This window comes from Rhipicephalus sanguineus, chromosome 10 (assembly GCF_013339695.2).
Source record: "Rhipicephalus sanguineus isolate Rsan-2018 chromosome 10, BIME_Rsan_1.4, whole genome shotgun sequence".
NCBI classification, from domain to species: domain Eukaryota; kingdom Metazoa; phylum Arthropoda; class Arachnida; order Ixodida; family Ixodidae; genus Rhipicephalus; species Rhipicephalus sanguineus.
The window spans coordinates 34,460,233-34,469,815 of record NC_051185.1 but is presented as its reverse complement, the minus strand read 5'-3'; the positions used below and the strand labels follow the sequence as shown (position 1 = coordinate 34,469,815).

General features: G+C 42.6%; 1 long non-coding RNA gene across 1 annotated transcript; it reads right to left on the bottom strand.

The window, feature by feature from the left end:
* Window positions 1-543: 543 nt before the first annotated feature.
* Window positions 544-3,176, bottom strand: LOC119372616 (uncharacterized). Its single transcript, XR_007417773.1, has 3 exons — window positions 3,037-3,176; window positions 1,018-1,300; window positions 544-785 (listed from the first exon to the last, which is right to left on the bottom strand). It is a non-coding gene; the product is annotated as an uncharacterized LOC119372616 (long non-coding RNA).
* Window positions 3,177-9,583: the final 6,407 nt, after the last annotated feature.

Genomic DNA, 9,583 nt, shown 5'->3' with positions numbered 1-9,583 from the left:
CAAAGAAAAATTCTCCTCGTATTCTATTTCTTTAAACGAGTTCAATTCCTCCTTCCTCGCTTGAAGTAGCGCGCGAGGAAGGATGAAAAAAAATTGATTGTTTCTTTTTTAGATCGTTTCTTCAATTTCGTCACAAAGCCTGTGACTATTTTAAATAAACAACTGATTGCGCCTTTGTCTGAACATAATTTATATGCACACGGCCTTGGATTGACAGGCCGGCTCTGGTTAAGTACCCGTGCATTTTCGCCTAACATAGCTGCACGCGGAGTTAATGGAGCCATTTAATATTATTATTATTATTAATATTATTATTATTATTATTATTATTATTATTATTATTATTATTATTATTATTAACCCTACATGTACAACAAATAGGGCAATGTAGTCACAAAGACAGCGCCGTAAACGTCTCGTAAAGTTTTCATTCTATGTATTACAGACATCACCCAGAAACACTCACGCGAACGTCCGTACGTCTGATAGAGCATGGCATCTGGAACGTTAGTTAAATGAGCGCTTTATCATCTTTGTAAAAGCGTTACTAAAGAACGTAAACATCTTTTTCTATATTTAAATTTATTGCCTTATTAATAACACCACATAGTCTCGAAATATACACCCCACACATAGTATCTCAACTTGCCACTTTCTACTACAAGCCCGTTGGCCCTATTTTCCAGCGCAGTGATATTGAGAGCAACCCATTGTTTGTTTCCAGATTTTATGAGTTCGTACACAAAGTATCCTTCGAATGTTATCTTCGCAACGAAATTGCACTTCTGGAATGAAATCAAGAAAGCACACAAAATTACCCTATTTTATGTTTAGTAGCGCACACGTGGTTTCACAGTATTGTGACAATAATAGCGAACCCAAAACCGCACACCCATCAAATATACACGTAAGAAGGCTCTTCCTGCCCTTATATTACATTAGAGAACTGCGGAACGACACAAAAATCGCAGCCACGGCATTACGCCAAGCAATAAAGTGTGCAAAAATGTCACTCACCGGGAAGTAAACTTTTTTTTCTAACTCACTTCTTGGTTGGCCAAAGTAGTAAACCACAGTCCCTTCAGGTAGACGATTTAGATCGAGCGACATATTCTTCGAGTTTGGTAATGGGTATTTGATGGGAAGGGTAGTGTTGTGCTTAAGGCTGAAAGGGCAAACTATGCGGTCATGAGCGGACCACGAGAAAAACCCACTGCAATTATGCTTTGCTGGTCCCCTATATATATCCTTATTACAACCACCGTATATGACCCAATCCACCACAGCAGAAACAGGTGGTCTGTAAGAAAGAAAAGACGCAAAAATTGCTAGTTCTGTACACTCTGTATTCAGAAGCCGATTAGCTTTTAGACAAGGCTACAGCCAATATAAAGTGCCGCGGAAACGTGTTCACTGACAGTTGCATGGTAGCGAAAACTTAAATTTTTGATAGGCTATGACGTATAGCTTTAACTCTGAGCTCCGCTACAGCGAAATGAGCTGTACCTGAGGAGTGCCTTGAGGTCGATCAAGAATATGCTCACTTGAACGTTTTTCTTCTTTGTGTATTATTGTGTTTTAAATAATGTATTCGTTCCTTGACGCCCAACACTTGTGGTATTGATTAACTGGGGCACTATTAGCGTGAGTCTTTTCTCAGCAACTGAATTATAACAGAAAAAAAAAGAACGCTACATATAGACTTCGAATTACTGCGATTCGACAGCAGCGTTTCGGCTTAGAAATGGTAAAATGTAGTCAATCAGGAAGCCAGGTGGGAAGGCCTGTGCTGTGCAGCTACATTTTTAGCTACGCTGTAAGAAAAAAAAAAGAGTAGTTGTGACTCTTTTCGATGAGTCCTAAATTGCCGCATATATGCCTCTTTCAGGAGATACGACAACTCTCTCTCTCTTGGGGGAGGGGGGGGGGGGTCTGACACGACTCTCAGAAGAGAGCATAATAATATTCAAAGAGAGTTGACGTGTCTCTTTAATGAGAGCCGTACATGTGGCAAGCCAGAACTCCTAAAAAGGAGTCAAATGACTTTTTTTTTCTTAGAGTGTAATACTGCCCCGAGAAAGCGTTAACCGCAATGCTATCGCCTCCAACTTTATTCAAGTAGAAATTAAGTCAGTTTCACCAGGAGCGAGCATTGATAGCAATAGCAAGGCATCGCACGACTGCGCAAAGTCAAGCTAGAACTTCAGCAGTGAAAAAAAAGCGATCAGTTGATAATATGAATTAACAGGCATAACGTCGCTATCACGCAGGAAAACATGCACGTGCCACACTTGATGACCACCAACACCGGCTGTCACAGTAGTTGGGTGAAGGACAGTGTCCAACAGAAGCGAGCAAGCTCATAGCGTTGGCTCTCGCTTCTAGGAGAAAACTTGATGCGTCCCCTAACACCAGGCTCGTGCTGACCGCGCATACCACGCGAGAAGCTGTGTCGGTTCTTTCAGCCTTTGTACCTTCCGCAGAGGATTTGGAAGACGGGGCGGGAATGGCTATACTATAGTCAATGCGTAAAGCAATGACGCGGGTGCTCCGATTTTATATGGATGCATGGTTGACAGAAATCAAAATCCAGCGCAGAAACAAGGGGCGAGGAAAGAGGCAAGACATCTTTTCTTGCTTGAGCGCTGGCTTTTCCTTTTGCACCGAACGGCCCAAGTATCCGGATAGTGGTTGTGAGGTTCGAAAATTTGCTTATTTCAGCAGCCCATTAGTAAGCATTAATGAGCATCGTTGGAGTAATGGCGAGTAAAGCTAGCGGAGATGTCATCTTTGGGATACATGAGTACCCCTAACCCCGAGTGCCATGTGGAGGTAACCTATTTACACTAGAAAACCGGTGGGAGCCTGGCGGCACTGGGAATCGAACCCTGGGCCATCGGAATCGGAGGCAGACACTCTAACGATTTCCCCATGTTCATGTACCTATCCTAGTCCAGAGATGCATGTCTAAGTTGCAGAGTGAACAAACCATCTTGGCACTCCATTCAAGCGAGTACTAAGAATAAACTAACTTACTCTGACTGAGTCTGTTTCCCTTTTTGCTTCCAGTAGGCATATTCACTTGTGAGGCCCCAGCTGGTAATTTTACCTTCTTCTGTCTTATTCTGGTTCTCAATATACCTCTCGGCCACTTTTGTCAAATTGACTCGAAAGGAACAACCTGCGTTGGAATATAGAGGTAAGACAAAAGCGTTGTTTTATATCTTACACCGCTCTCTTGATAGTAAACGGGAAAAGACGTAAGAACACCATAACACAAAGTCTTTGTTGCACGGGCAATGAATCCTTAATTTGATCAAGACATGAACATAACAGCGTAGATTTAATTTCGTCATGATCCACGCAGGGCGGGGTAGGGAAGATGGGAGATTATTCTTAGCAGGGCTACTTTTTGTGCAGTTCCGAGGCAAGTGTAGTGCGTTCGCCGATGTAGACGTAACATTATAGTATTAATTGCAATACATTTTTTCACCACATTCTGAATCCTTTAGAACAATTCAGCTTCTGTTATGTGTGCCCTTATGAGAACTTCGACATTTGTATCCAATTATGGCTTGCACAATCTCCAACAATGTAGCTTGAATTACTTGGAGCTTTCTGATTTCCGGCAACATTTAGGAAACACCGGGTACCTAAACGGCAGAGTTCCGCGAAACGCGCTCACAAGTATTGCTGTAATTGTGCGAGATTCAAGAGTGTTCATTTAACTCAGTAAACCGCTCGTCATTAAAGAAAACGTGCCTGCGAGAGGGAGAGAGAGAGAATTTATTACAGAAAGGCAGAGAGGTCGACCTGAGCTATAGTTGCTCTGGCCTGCTACTCTACGCTTGGGAGGAGGACGGAGGAACGAAAAAGTGATGAATGACGATGGTAATGTAGGAAGATGAGAATATAGTTCCGTTGCGCTGGGGCAAATCTAAATGTGCCTGTATTTTTTACCTGCAAAAGCGGTCATAACGTAGTTCAGCGCAAAAAACAGGCAACAGACGAGTAAGAGGGCAAGGACACAGCGCATTCTTCCAACTAAAGTTTATTGGATTGGAAACGCATGTATATATACACACAGAGAAAGCAAGAAAAGATAAAAGAAAAAGGAAAAAACAGGAAGTAAAAACCGAAAGGTGAAAAGAAGAAAAGTGCCGATAAGTCACACACGTGTGCCTTGTCAGAAAGATGCAAGGAAGGCATGCTACTGCATGCGTCCCCAGACCGTTTAATTTCCTCAGCCTCGATGATTTCCCTCACCCTTTGGTCCCGACTGCGTGCAAGGACCGCAGTGTTTTCAAAGAGGGGCCTACACTCACAATCCCGCACGGGATGCCGAGGTGCCCCGATACTGTCGTTTGGACGCTGTAGTAGTGCTCACGGAGCCTATCGTTCAGCAACGTCCCCGTCTCACACCACGTGCTTTCTACCACACGTCAGAGGGATGTTGCCTAGAACGATAGGCTCCGTGAGCACTACTGCAGCGTCCAAACGACAGTATCGGGGCACCTCGGCATCCACGTGCGGGATTGTGAGTGTAGGCCCCTCTTTGAAAACACTGCGGTCCTTGCACACAGTCGGGACCAAAGGGTGAGGGAAATCATCGAGGCTGAGGAAATTAACGGTCTGGGGACGCATGCGTAAGCATGCCTTCCTTGCATCTTTCTGACAAAGGCACACGTGTGTGACTTATCGGCACTTTTCTTCTTTTCACCTTTCGGTTTTACTTCCTGTTTTTTTTCCTTTTTCTTTTATCTTTTCTTGCTTTCCCGCGTGTATATACATGCGTTCCAATCCAAATAAACTTTAGTTGGAAGAATGCGCTGTGTCCTTGTCCTCTTACTCGTCTGTTGCCTGGTTTTTTGCGCTGAACTACGTTATGACTGACTCGTTCCAACTCGCCCAACAAGCAACGCTGCAAAAGCGAAACGAGTATCTGCATAATTTGATAGCTTCTTTATTTCTTGCGGTAAATAAACGTTTGCTACTTCTAAACCTTAGGAAAAACCAGAAAGCGTCCTCGCACCTTTTGATAATTTATCATAATAGCTATCTGACTGTCAGCTTTCTTTATTTCCGCCCGGTGACTGTGCCATCTTGCAATTACATAGAATATTGTCACGGACATTGCCACATTTTCTATTCGACACGAGTTCGACTGTATACATCGCTATGAAGGCTTTGGCACCCACGTAATATAGTTTAACATGATGGCCAGCGCAAGCAAAACGCAGCACTAGAATAATGAAGAAGACATTGCTGCCTTCTTTGATGTTTCAATAATTGTTTTTTCTATTACACTTTTAGTTGTTAGACAGGGGCCTGTGTCGTTATATTCTTCTTGTCCTTTGTTTGCGCCAGCCATCACGAGTATATTACAACTCGACCCATTCGCTAGCATATAGTTTTAATCAAGCGACCCTCTCATCACATGCGATATCAAAATATAATGGCAGTGGTTGAAGTTTTATCGCTAAGTTTGATTCATGAACATTTTGAATAAAAAACGTTATTAAAGGTAAACTTTAGTAAATCCGGATGGTTCAATTATAATTTACTGAATGGAGCCAGCAAATTATAAAAAAAAACGTTTCCTAAGGCAAAGATACAAAAATAAGTATTTCTTGCTCTAGTCATTCGGCATGTATATCGGGTTCAGAGAAATGTCATATCGGTGCGCGATAAGTGTCATGGCTAGTTTTGCGTGCTATTTTATCCTATTAGGAAATACATTTAGGCAAAAAGTCCCCACTCATTAGTTACGGCCCCAAATTTACCAGGTATTAATTTTGGTCTATTTAGAGTACCAATACAAGTAAGTTCTGCTAAAATATTAACCTTTTAGGTCGCATTGAACACCCATTGGCGTTTCGCATCCACCAATACAAAAAAAAGTTAGGTGACAATGTCACCGCAGTGAATGGCTCATCGTAGAAAAAACAGCGATTACGTACCCCTGTTAACCACGCACGATAGCACCTGCAAGTTAGAGGCTAAAGTTAAAAATACGCCGTGAAATAAGTTTTCAAACGTTACTTAAGGAAAATCACATTTTCCTATTTGTATAGCATTCTCATTGTCCTTTGGTGCATTGAAAGTCGTCAGGAAGCGACATCGTTCCATGAGAATACGTAACGCATTTGTGTCGCTTGTTCAGGTTCTTAGACTAGTACGAGAATTTAGAGGGCAACATTTTTAGAGCGTAGTGTCTCCATAATGCGATGGAATATTTTAACTCATTGTTTCAATCTCAATGTGAGGAGCAGCTGCCGATGTGGTATTGTGGTAGGCCTGTTCTTCGTGGGCACCCTTTCATTCTTAAAGTTCCGTTCGTTATTAAAATACATCGATATACTTGTTATCAAACATCTAAATACCAGGAAGTAATCAGTGCTGGCCTGTGTATCAGGATACGAAACTGCAAGATTAGACAATAACGCTACAGTTCCTAACTCATCCTCTTTGCCTCAACCGGTACGTGGGACCATTGCCACAGTAGCGCATATTAGTTATGGCGCTCCACAGCTGAATTTCATTTCATGTGTCGAATCCCGGCCGTGTATTCCATACTCCCATAGATGACGAATTCGGAAGGAATCGGATACTTGGATTCAGCTGGATGTTAAATAATTTCCGGTGGCGTTACCTAATTTTGAGAACCCCTCTTTATTCGGCCTCATAACCTCATACTGAAATTGTAGTGTTGGCATTTCTAACTTGAGAATTAATTCTTTATTGGCGAAAGCACACCAGCCAAAAAAAAAAATTATGGCAGCTTCGCACTGGTGGTGCCAAGCCTGAAGGAAGAGCGCAGCTGGATGGCATTTCTTGTTTTCTTCTTTATTCTATTCTATCTTTCTTCTTTTATTTCTCTTTCTGTCCGCTTCTTTTGTCTATTTTTAATTTTCATCTATCTTAGGTAACAATATTCTCAACACATTCTTACCAATGATAAGTAGCATACATTCACACAGGTCAGATGCATATTGATGGGTCTTTGAACTGCGCAAGAGACAAACATTGAACTATTATTAGTTTATAGTTGCCTTGGGAGCTGCAATTCTTGCACATTTCGAGAGAAAAGTGTGAAGTTTTTTCACTGATACATTTACTCCCAAGAAGCAGTCTTATTCCTTTATGTCACGAATTATGATGCACTGTCTGCAAATGCATCAAATTTCCATGGCATGATTTCAAGGCACTCAGTATTGCATTCCAAGAAATAAAATGAAGGAATGTGTTGTTTTGTGTGAGTTACAGTAATTAATGTTAATTAGCGTGTAATTAAATATCTAATTATTCTGCAATCAGTCAGCTTCAATCCTTGCATAAAAGGAATCAACTATTAGGCCCAAAATGCATGCACACTTTGTTTTTTGGTTGTATGCTTTTCGAGCGAAGAAAAAAACTACTCTTGACGTTGGTCTTGGAACGTAACACGTCGAACGATCGTCGAACATGGTAGTGTCTCTAGCAAAGTGATCATCTGCAGAAATAAGCAGCATAATAAAGTTAAATAACCGCAAGTTGTCCACTCAGGAAGCCTGCACGAATGTGCACACTAAGTTTCAGGCCATTTGAAGAAACACGCGGTGCGTGATGCGACTCCGAAGTTGATGTGTACAATTGTACACTTGAAGTAATGGCATTGTGCTCATGCAGAGAGCTTTTTTGAAATAAGGCCTCCCAAAATAAATGTTTCCTGTAAGCTTAGTATGGACGTATCTGTAAGCATGAAACGCAACGTCCCGCCATACCATAAATCACGCAAGGTATACGCTTGAACTATGAGAGGTAACGTAGCACTTTGTTTTATTGTGTTGCTTTCTCTAACCGCATTGCAAGAGGCCCGTAGATGACATGATGAGAAAAATCGGCCTGCTTGAATAACTGATATTTATTTAAGGTATCAGAACGATTACGACAAAAACTTGATATGTCACATGCGAGCGTCACCTTGAGCGAAAAGGTGGCGTGTCGTACGAAAAGTCATATGACCACCGGCACACGAGCTGCGCGCTCAATTCGTCTTTGGGGTGTTGATGTGGCTAAGGAAGTAAAACCGGCGTTCGCGTGACTGGGCAGAAAGCCATATGCCTACCCGCGCACATCTTGGCTCGAGGCACACGCTGCGTGCTCACTTCATTTCGTCTTTGCGGCGTTCGCGTGACTAAGCAAATAAAGCAGCGTTCGCGTTACATGATGTGCACGGTAATATAGCCACACCGGATGGCATTCGCCTTCGAGTCGTGTTAGACGAATTAATGAGGGACTCTGTGAGTTCTTACGATCGTCAGCATTTTTATAAGCGGAATTATGTTCAAATATTGTTAGTTGTCAGTAGTTGAAGTATCTCTGCGATATAGGTCCTTGGACGGCATCTGTCTTGATGACTATGGTGTATTGCTAAGTTAGAATGCACATTGTTCAGTTTATCATTAACTAGAGATTGTGTACAGCATTGATGCTGCGTACATTACAGTGGCGGCAAGTTGAGCTTCTCACACTCATATTTCTCAGGCCATTAGAACACCACGAACAAATCCCTGGCACATAGCACTGCGTTCTTGGAAGTCATCTGTTGGCTAGTCGAATGGGTATCTCTCATATTTTATTTCCTTCACATAGCACTTTATGAATTGAGCGAAAGAGTTGTCAGATTCGTAATTCTTCAATTTTTTTAGTGATGTTCACCTGTTACGTTCTTTACATTTTGCGTTACTTTACTCCGGAATCGAGTTCCTGATGTGTTACTGTTGGTTTTATAACAGAACACCCAAGTCGGTCATAAGATTGCATGCGCTACTGGGACTGCAGTGTACATTCTGAAACGTACGCATGCGCGAGCGATTACGCTGAGCTGTAAATGACCCTTGTGTCAGTAGCCCCGGCGTTTTACGCCCATATGGCAGCTGCTGCGGCAGGTCATTGTGCTCGCATTCATCGCTGCGCTAGAGTATTGTTTGCACTGTTGTGCAGGGTGTTACTGAACGAAGGAGTAAGTGTTTATCAGTGTTGGCGGTAACGCGTTACAAGTAACGGCGTGACCGGTAACGCGTTACTTTTTTCAGTAACTTAATAACGTACTCATTACTATTTTGAAACTGTAACGAGTAGCTTACTTTCGTTACCATTTATACGTGACGTGAGGTGTCCCATTAATCGTTACTTTTTACTTTTTATTCCAAGCATCCTCGCCGTCTTAGAGAAAATTTATCCGTCCTGTAGGAGCGCCTTCCTCAGAGCTCGCCCCGACGTTATTTTGTCGCTGCAGCAGACTGCTGTCGGCTCGCCAAGCGTTGAAAAAGCGACCCCGCACGGGGTCCTTTTGCGCGGGAGAAATTGCAATAGGGAGCAAATTGCTGAAATTTGTTAAATGGATCTGCTATAGTTTCGGCTACCTTGCTGTCGAGGTTCAAATTGTTGATTGTCGATGAAGCGAAGTGTAATGCGGTCCTCGTAACCGTCAAAAGCGAGCTGTCGAGATCTGCTAGGCTTGTGAACATCAACGCTCGGTGTGAGCTCCAGCGCTAAGGAGGATGACTCATGCGGAAATGCCTTCTGAACGTAATCGACA